Raw genomic sequence first — 10,378 nt, forward strand, 5'->3', positions numbered from 1 at the left:
ACCTCTACTCTGTATGAGAAAGAAATACTATACTTTTATAACCGCCTCATATAAAATAGGAACGTAACAGTGCTAATGAAAAGTAAAAGTGCTTGTAGGCTTTGTGATTTGCTTAGAAGTAGGTGTTGCTGTCCTCTGACACTACAGTTGTAACCTACAGTTGTGCCTTATTGTCCCAGTGAGACTGGATATTGTATTCATCAATCTATAAATGAACCTTCCACTGTATAAACAAAGCCCAAAACCAAACCATCCCCTAGCTCTTCCTGCATGGCAACTAACTATCCTTTAATTACTGGAAAAGCAAAATACCAGTAAGAATGATGCCAGCAGGCCTTACAGATCAGTTTCTTATAACTGAGTTTGTTTTCAGGGTATTGATAATCTTTTATTCTGCTGGCAGAAACCAGTGCAAAACATGAGCTCCAGAAGAGGACACGCAGGGCTTGTTTGTGACATTTGTTCCTACAAGCTCCCACCTCAGATGTCAGATATTTTTGCTAATGTGCTTGAAGGTGAACACAAATGGTTTAACAGATGTACTGCACAAAAAAATGCCAAAACACAATCAATGAAAGAACAACCAACCTTCCTACAATAAAAGATTCTCAACTATCAGAATCTAACTTTGCCATTAGAATAAATCACATGTAATTAACTATCTTACTCAGTATTCTGAAAACTATTTATATAACATCTAGTTTAAAAGGTGGTAAACTCTAATTTTAGAGACCTGAGATGTTAAATTTGTTAAATTTAAAATTGTTCAAAACTAAGCTGTCCAAACAGATTTCCACAGAAGTAATACTTTTAGCATACCTTATAGAAGTATTTTGTCTTGAGAACAGGTCATCTTGAAAGTGTTGGCAGCTCAGAGGCAGAGCTACTTATTATTTCATCTTTGTGAAAGGGATAGGATTTTAAGTACTGGTGAACCATTCTTCAGTCTACTGAGGGATAGTCTATTTTCAGCCTAAATCTGCAGCCGTGACTATGTTGAGACTGGCGCGAGGCTTGACTGCAGAAATACGTGACTGCAACCGGTTACCAGAATATTGTGAAGACTAGAAAGCAGAAATAGGTTTGATACCTAATCAGTATGGAAACCTCTAGGCCCCTTAGCTTGGTAACAACTCTGGGAAAAGAGAAGCATCCAAATACAGGATTTGACGCATGAAGAGCAGGAGTAAAAATTATGTTAGTTTTTGTAACTTTACAATGGGACATAAACCCCTGCTTTTGGTTCTTTGAAACTGCAGCTTTAGTTGTAAATAGAACTGGGTATAATACCGGAGTTAACAAAAGTGTTTCATCCCAGTCTGCTCTAAAACGTGGCACGGCAGAAAAGCGTTGTATTAAATGCTTTAACACACGTGTTAAGATTTCGAGTGAAATCGTGTAGTAATCTGGGATGAATCACGGTAATACGGGGGTGTTTCTCGAGAGCTTTCTGAATGGGTACGTACTCCTCTTCACACTCTTCAATGCAGCCACCCGTCAGCTTGTTGCCGCTGCTAAAAAAAAAAAAAATATTTTTAAGGATGACACAAACCCGGCGGAATGACTGAAGGCGGAACGACTGAAGGCCGCGTTTCGTGGCAGCCGCGGTGTCGGTGAGCTCAGCAGGTGCTGCAGGGCCGCCGGCCCGGGATACCCCGTCCCCGCGCCCCTTCCCTCCCCGGCCGGGTGGTGCGGGGCGGCTGCGCCAGCCCGGCCGCCCTTGCGGAGCGGCCCCTTTAAATCCCGGTGGAGGTCACCGGAGGACTCGCCCCGGGCCGGTCCCGCTCGCGCTGCCCGAGCCAATCCCGTCCCCGTGCCCTCCCTGGGGCCAATCAGAGAGGGCTGCCTTGGAGGCGGGAGGCCAGCCTTGTGATGGACGGCACCGCTGGCCAATCACTGCTCAAATCGGGGGGGCGATGCACAGGCACGGTACCCAATAGGCTCGCGGCCGAGTGGGCGAGCCCGGGTGCAGAGAGCCCCCGCCGGGAGGCCGGGGGAAGGAGGGGAAGATGGCGGAGTGAGGGGCGGAGGAGGCGGAGGGCCCGGGCCGGCCGCGGCCCCGCGGCCTCGGCCGCGCTCAGGTGAGTGCGGCGGGAGCAGCGGCCGCGTCCAGCCCGGAGCCTGCTGCCGGATCCCTGGCTAGGCTGGGGCCGAGCGCCCGCGCACCCGCCTCCCCGTCCCGCCCCGTGATGGGGCTGGGCCCGGGCTCGGGCTCGGGCTCGGGCTCGGGCTCGGGCTCGGGCTCGTTCCCGCGGCGCCGGGCCGGAGCAGCGGGAGCGGCTGGCTGCTCTCGCCGCGCCGGCCCCGAGCCAGGAGCGGGCCGGTGTCCGTGTGGGGACGGACCGGAGCCGGGTCGGGCCGACCCGCCCGCCGCCCTGAAAAGTCCGAACAACTTCGGCGCTGGGGACGAGGGCGTCGTGCAGCTCCGGCGCCGGGCTGCAGCAGATGGCCAAGCGGGAGAGCCTGCTCCGTGCGCGGCGCTGTCCCGCAGGCGGCTGGGGACAGCTGCGGCCGCCAGAGCCGTGGGGAAGGGAAACCAAATCTATCATCTCAAATGAGGCTTCGCATGTCTGACTACAAGCATAGCGCTGAGTACAGCTACGCTGCTGTTATCGTTCTTATTCATGCGATCTGTGGGCTGGATGCGTTCTGCGAATCTGAATGGTTCTATCCTTTTATGATGTCTGTAGTGCAGACACGGGAATGCGCAGAGGGGATGGCTTCCTAGTTGTTCGACAAAACCAGAAGGTACAAAAATCTACCTTGCAAAAGAAGTTCTATGGAAAGGGGGGAGATTATAGTGGAATTTGGTTTAGCTTTACAAATTCATGTGGTCGTTGATAGTAAGGTAAAAAGAATTTAACGCACCATGAGACACGTGAAACTGCTGCTAAACCCACTGTCTCTTCTTTCTAAGTTACTGCCATGCAGGCCGGGTGTGCCCTGAATTCTTAAAAATTGTCCATGGCATTTTGTTCTAGAGATTGGTACTTAGTTTAAATTTGAAGAAGGAAAAAAAAAAATGGGGGGATCAACAGTTCTTAGTGAAAGCAAAAGAATTAGTGCCACTAGATGAGATTCTTTGTGTTCTGTATTCGATAGCAGTTCTTAAAATCTCGAGTTCATCATAGAATTGTGACTGCATTTTCAGTCTGTATGTCAGGTAAAAGAAAAAAGGTGAAGTGGTGAAATGAGAAGCACAGCATTAGATTTTGTGGAGACATGGCATATTAGCACCCATGACCTAATAATGAAGTATCTATTTGTAACTGGTGAAATAACTCAAAAGAAATATAAGCATGTCTTTTATAGTTAGTTCTGAAAGCAGTAGCTGCTTAGGAGAAAAAAATCCTAAGGAACATTTTACTGATTTTTGTGTGCAACATTACTCATGTAGTAACGGTAGCAGCAGCTTAGGAGCAACATGACATTAAGATACCGTATGCTGCTACTGATGAATATTCCTACTTATCCATGTCTGTGCAAAAACTTTTAAAATATGCCAGGGAATTTTCTTTGGCATTCTATCTGTAAAGATCATTCTGTGTTATATTATCATTAGAAGAATAATAAGCAATCAGCTTGCTTTTGTGTGAAGTTGTACATTACTTTTCAGAAATTCATATGGATTAATATTTATTCTTAATTATTTTTAGTGCTCAAGAGCTATGAGAAGTAATGTCTTAAAAATAACATCAGAATTTCCTGTTGCTCTGGTATATGTCAAATCAATATGCATTGCTTTACAGTCTTGCCCATAGTGCTCTGAGTCTGCCGTGTGAAAATTTGCATCAACAGGCAATGCGTCTCATGGTGGTCACCTCTTAGTCTGGGGTGTCAAAAGTCATGGACTAAAAAGTCCTGACCAAGGAGTAGGACTTGAACACCTCCCACATTCATTCTTAAAAACTGAAAAAGGAGCAGTGTTTGAAACCAGTCCTGAAATGCCAGAGGTTATGTGAGTGCAAGATGCAAAACCTGCAGTCTTCAAGGGATTAAAAAAAAGAAGAGGATTTTTCTAAACTAGAATGTTGAAGAAGGGTTGTGTCTTTGGCTGAATAGTATTCCTAGAGGACATTCCTACAGTGTTGTATCATGGAATTGAAAGCTCATCTTTAAGCAGTTTTGCCTGTCTTCTCTGCTGTGGTAGGAAGTACTGTTACAATATTGTACCAACAATGAAGTAGATGTGCATTGGAAACCTGGTGAAAGAAGAAAGGGATTTTACTTAAAAATATAGAGTGAAACAAAAAATTAAGGTGGAGTGTGTGTGGTGCCTGAGATTTCTCTACAGCAGCCAGACAGCACAGCAGCATGCTAGGGATCCAACAGTCAGGCACTGTGCCTTGACAGGGGACCTGAGCTGACAGGTCCTGAGTGTCCCCTGGCCTCTTGCTAGGCTGTCAACCATTCTAGGCTCCAGATGTGCCTTTGTTTGCGCTTTTGGAGGGGACCTTGGCCTGTGTCTCTAGATTGTCCTGGCTCTGTGGTTGTCTGTGTTGCCATCTGAAGTGGCAGGGCGTGTGACCTGCTAACGTGGGTGCTGCTAACATAAGCCCCTTAGAGCCGGGTTCCTGCTCAGTGTTACATTTGGTGCCTCCACACTCAGGCACTCCGGTTCTTTCTCAGGTCACACCAGTCTTAGACTCTCTTCTGTAAGTTCTCACCTTTGCATTGTAGCTTGTATTTGGATGCAGTTACAAAGTTGCCCAGAAAGCAAAAAAGGCATGAAAGCAGCTAAGTGTTTTGCAGGACTGTAAGCTACTTTCCATTGTATTTGTGTTTATAATTTAAGCATTTGTCATTGTCCACTTTCCAGGTTACATTTGGCAGTCTTTAAGCCACAGGAAAAACCTTAGTGGACCTGTGATGTGTAGGACTAATTTTGTTTTCCATATCTCTGTAGGTCTCTGCTGTACTTAACTTCCATTTTTTTTTGTGTTTTGGTCTTTTTATATAAACCTGTTTCTAGATCTTTCCTTCCTCACTTCTTCATATTTCTCAGGCTCTAGACAAGAGGAAAGGAATCATCTTCTGAGTTCTTTTAGTTCTGCTCATCTCCTGGAGCATTTGCATCTCTCTAAGAGGCAGAGATAGTATTTTGGAAAACCAGATCTGATGGATCTCAGTTTTTGAGTGGTACCTTAAAACAGAGCGGGGGGGTAGAGGGAAAGTTGGTTGTTTAGCTGTATACTAATATATCAGTATAGTCTCCAATTCCAGTGTGCTGATTGTGTCAGAACACCAACTTTTGTGGGGTTTTTTTCCCCTACTGATGGATTGGTAATACAGTATGTTAATATATATGAGAAAACCAATATAGCAGATTTGCTGGTAAATTTATTTGTGACATATTTCTTCATCTCAAATTTGCTTTGGAATTCCTGAAGTTAGCAAACTTCTTGTATACAGGCACCTATCTGAATGTGAGATTTAAAGTTCATGGAAACTAATCTTTAGTTATGCTAGAGCAAAAAAAAAAAAAAGAAAAAAAAGAATGGGCAATAGGTCGAGACTTAATGAAAACAATACTTTCTGAATTTTTAACAAAGGAGTCATATAGGCAGTGTTGAGCTTTCACAGTTATTTCTTGCTCCACAGCAGTTTATTATATTTTCAGTATGGTATGAAACAAGAACAATAGCATTTTTTTCTTTGTAATGTCCACTAGCTTTTATCTGAAGTGTTGATAGTGTCACCATCAGTCAGTGCCTGTTAATTTTCAATAACCTTGATGTATATCCAGTTCCATTTGCAAGTCCTGTTGGACTACCATGAACTCTGAGCTCATGTAATTGATGAAAGTCACCTAGAGAGTGTATCAAGCAGAGTAGTTAAAAACTGGGGCATTCAAAGTCAGTGAACTTGTTGAAATTAAAAGAAGTAGGTTAAAGCTAACTGAATTTTAGTGTTGGATGAACTGTTCCTTTGAATAGTTGCTTGAGTTGCATGAAGTGTCACCAGCTGCTTTCTCTTTTAATAAGACTTACTTTAGTTTAGTTAATTCATAGTCTTAGTGAAAGAAGACTCAGATTTTCAAAGATTGGTCTCTATTATGTGGTTTCTTTTCTGACAAGGCAATTTGGGATCATTACCAATTATTACCAATCCTGGTAAGTGTTCCTTTTCAAGTTAACTCTTGTGAAGCATTTGCTGTTGGCTCCCCAGTGTCTCAAACTCATATAGTGCTTGGCTGATTCGTCAGGGAAAATTTGAGTCAGAAGGGTCAGAACTGACAACGAGGGAACTCAGTAACTGGAACAGGGATTGTCTGGTCACTGGGGATTTTCTGAAGGTCCATGTGTGTGCTGCTTGAAGAAGTGCTGCACTGTGCGGGAGTGTGGAAGCTAATAATATTTTGCTGAGGAATTTTGAATGATTTAGGTTTTGTGTAATGAGATGGTTCTGTTATAGCAATCCATTATTCTTCCAGCTAGGTTGTCAGCTCAGCATCCTCTCTACAGTAGTTTGTTATTAATGTGAAAGAGTTTTGTGCTGTACTGGAGACTGAATATGTGTCCATCTCAATTCCCATGAAAATGAAATGTGTGCTCTTATTTAAAGTTTGTGTCTCCTGGCTATTCCACGCTTGGGTCCAATTCTCTTGATTTAAGCTAAAGGAGGGGGTATATCTGATAATTAGCATTAGCATGTTTTATATAGGAAGTCTAAAAATGCTACCTGGTTCATGGAAGGTACAGCTAATCTGTTGTGTCTTGTGCAGGTGGTCATGCATGATCTGAGTTGCTTCCTAAATGCAAATTTAAGTTTGTTTATTCATCTCATTCTTTCTAAGCTCACTGAAGAGGATGTGGAATGATCAAAACCAATGGTGAGTACAATTATAAGGTTATTTAGGTACTAGATAACTAATACTAACTTGTATTTAGATAACTAAATACAAGATACTAAACTTATTAGGTTTGCCAGCTGATTTAGTTCCCTTCTCCCTGACCAAAGAAATCTGTCATTGAGATTTTAATTTTTTGTAGTGTGCTTTCAGAGAACTGGCATGTTGCCACAGTGCCAGCTTTCAGCTTGGGCTTCACCTTAAAGAAACATTGATTTGACTATTAAATACTCTAACAAGAATAAATGCTTTGAAAGTTATAAAATCCTGTCCTGTGATGTCATTTGGTCTGTTAAGACAAATTGTGTCATTGTATTAACTTGGAATAGTTGTCTTAAAAGTGTTACTTGTTAAATGATAGGATTGGAAGAATGATAGAATAATCAAATGTACATTATTGAATAGAAAAAAAGGTACGTTCAGAATTTCTAAGATTACAGTAAACTTCTGTAGTTTTGATTTCTTTTTCCCCAGCGAATGAAATAAAGGTATTCTGGTAGTTTAGGTGTGCAACAAAGGGCCAAATGCTGTTCTCAGCTTTGTCACAAACCTTTGGTGTGTTTTATTGCAGCTCTCCAGGTCTGTTTTTCCACATCTTCATAAGAATAAGACTTTTCCAGCAGTCTAAATTGATGGTCAACCCAGTGATCAGCTGCAATATTTGAGTGACTCAAGAGAGGTATCAATAGTGACATGTGCTATATTTCCATTTTCATGGTCTACTCACTGCTTCCAACATAGGAGCTGGAAATTGTCACTGGAAGACTGTTTCTGTGCTTGAACAACAGAATGGTTAAGGTAATTAAAATAAGAAATACAGACAGGAAAAAGAGAGAAAGAATTAGCTATACTCATGTCCTTGTACATGAGAGAGATTTTTTTTCTTTCTCTATTTTGCAACTCTTATTTTAGCACAAGATAATGGTAATAAACATTTCTGACAATAGCTATGCAGGAGTGCACCCATGTTAGCTTCCAACTTAATGCAAAAATATCATGTCTTAACAGCTGCTGTGAATAGTAATACCAGGTGAGTATCACCAATGGAAGGCCAGGAGACCTGTGAAAAGATGAGTTACTGAAATTTGTCTATGCTATGGATAAGTGGGGAGAAATGAGTAAAAGCAAGAACTAATGTCTGTGATCTTAACACTGTGGTAAGCGCTGTTTTCCTCTCAGCAGTGACAGTGTCACAGTTAGCTGGTGCTGGCTTGTGGCGGCTCTCTGAGCTGTGCCTGCTGGAGCGCAGTGCGTGCGCTCTGCTCTGTGCCCTCTGCTGCTGATTCGGGTTGCGTGCTCTGTATTGGAGACACAGCTGGAGCCCACAGCTAGTTCACAGCCGTGTATTTTTAGCTGCATCTCTTCTGAGGAAGTGTATAGTTCAGCATTTCTGAAGGGTTTCCTTAGCTAGCTTATGGACATCTGGAGTTAGATATAAAATCTTACAGACCAAGGGATTGTTACAGTTTGTGAAACCAGATAATTTTATCCATTAGAGTCAGGCTTTTAAAGTAGTGAACTGGTGGGCATTTTAATGTTGAATGTATTTTATTCTGATTCCTAAACTACCTTCCCTGTTTTTTAATTTGGAATTCCAGATCCTCTCCTGACATTTAAGAAGGTGGTCCTCTTACTTGCTCAAAGGCTATAAAATGTGGATATTTCTCTTCTAGCAAGCAAAATCCGTCCTTCATTTCCATGGAGCTGAACGAACAAAGATCTGTCCAATTCTGTTTGAATCATCTCACCAAACATTTGATTCACCAGATGACTTCTCCCACAGAAGTAGCCCACTGTTTTATCAAAACTCAAAAGCAGAGTAACAGAAATCAGCATTTGTTTTCCTGAAAAAATGTCTTCTGTGCCAGCTCTTCATTCAGCTTTCTGCATTCTGTTTTAAAATGAAAAATACTTTGTAATCAGATGCAAGTGGAAGCTGGTGTTTTTCACTGATATTTCCTTCTTAATTTTAGGAAGGTTAAGTACTTTGCTGTGTCAGATTGGAACTCCTGGCAGATAAAGTGTCTACATGCATTGCTGTGTCAGACTGACCTGACATATATGAAAAGTTGCAGCAGGAAAACCAGAATATTTTCTGCTCTGACATGAAGAAGAAACTTACCAAACAACTAGGGGCATCTCATACAGGTATTTTCTAGTCCAGGTCCCAGCTTGACTTTGTAGATAGGTGTCAACTCACATAAAGCAGCTAATGCACAAGAACAAATACAGAATCACCTTGTCTATACTGTGTATTCCAGTGTGTGATCAAAATGTATATTTGCGTGTGTGAACTTCTGTAAGTGCAGGATATGAAGAGCTTTCACCTGAAGAAGAAATTACTCTGCATAATTTCATTTTTAGCAAAGAAAAAGGAAGCTTTGAAGGCCACTGGGGTAACAGGATAATGACTAGGCTTGCATTAAATCATTCCCTTCCTCAGGCATTTTATGAATCCTTAGCATCAAAAGGAACAAGACCATTCTACAGTAAAAGAGATGGGCGGAACATCTTTCTTTGTTACAGAAATTAACTTTGATGGGATGGAAGAGACCAGAGCTGTAAAGCTGCAGTTTATCCACCTGGCTTCCTCAACACAGTTTCAGCTTTTCCTATTGCTGATGGAATATTGCTTTTTGATTCTTTCATGACTGAGAACTGAGAGGACCTGTATGTTTCCATCATCTAGGTAGAAATAGGCCCAAGAGAATGGAATGTTAGCCACATAAGAGGGGTGAGTTGAGAGCAGAAATACTTGGTACAGTCCTTTTTCTGGCTCTTCTTATTCCTTCCCAAACTAAGGCACAATCTGGTTGTTCTTATGTTTACACAAGGTTCTTTGTCTACATCATTCATGATTATATAGGATGTTTTCTGTCATTCTGAGATGGGAGCGTATATTGTTTATGTGCACCCTGCTATGGGATTATCTATAACAAGTAAGATTTTTGGCAAAAAATCACCAGAACTGGGATATGTATTATATTCCACCTCAAATTGATAACTCTTCTTAGTGCACCTTATTCCAAGCTTGTGATTTAGAAAATGTAACTTGCTAGCTTAAAATGCGGGAGATACTAAAATGGTTGGGGAAGTGTTCTAGATTTCTTGGTTTTTTCTGTTTTTCCTTTTAGAAAACTGCTGGAGAGAGCCAGGCAGTCTGAAAATGGCTGAAAAAGCAAACAATTGAAATCCTTCTTAAATCTTTGTGATTGATTGCCAGGGCAGCATTCTGGTATCAAAAATATGGTGACATTTTATGGGACCAAGTTCCATAGCAGAGTGAGGACAAGCGTTGATGTTGATTCTAATCCTCAAAATAATGTCTGTGTTTAGACTTGTTTGTAACAATTGGATTTAATGACAGCTTTACCCATTTTTTGTTCCCATGTAGCAAAGAGCAGACACATAAGCTTAAAAGTGGTGGGCAGGACACTGCATATCAAAGTAACACCAACTTTAATGAGTGGAGAGGTGCTCTAAAACTGTGTAACATTGTGGTGAGCTGTGTGATAAAAGTTAACATTG

General features: G+C 42.0%; 1 protein-coding gene across 2 annotated transcripts in view; it reads left to right on the forward strand.

The window, feature by feature from the left end:
* The first annotated feature begins 1,933 nt into the window (after positions 1 to 1,933).
* Positions 1,934 to 10,378, forward strand: part of NUSAP1 (nucleolar and spindle associated protein 1) — a 34,434-nt gene continuing 25,989 nt past the window's right edge. Inside the window, exons 1-5 of one of the 2 annotated variants that reach the window (XM_063398528.1) lie at positions 1,934 to 2,081; positions 2,691 to 2,748; positions 6,797 to 6,832; positions 7,422 to 7,648; positions 8,449 to 9,584. The gene's annotated coding sequence lies outside the window, so the exon portion shown is untranslated. The remainder of the gene's footprint in view (positions 2,082 to 2,690; positions 2,749 to 6,796; positions 6,833 to 7,421; positions 7,649 to 8,448; positions 9,585 to 10,378) is intronic. The other variant, XM_063398527.1, reaches the window with a different exon arrangement.

Source organism: Prinia subflava, chromosome 5 (assembly GCF_021018805.1).
Source record: "Prinia subflava isolate CZ2003 ecotype Zambia chromosome 5, Cam_Psub_1.2, whole genome shotgun sequence".
In the NCBI taxonomy this organism is placed as follows: Eukaryota; Metazoa; Chordata; class Aves; order Passeriformes; family Cisticolidae; genus Prinia; species Prinia subflava.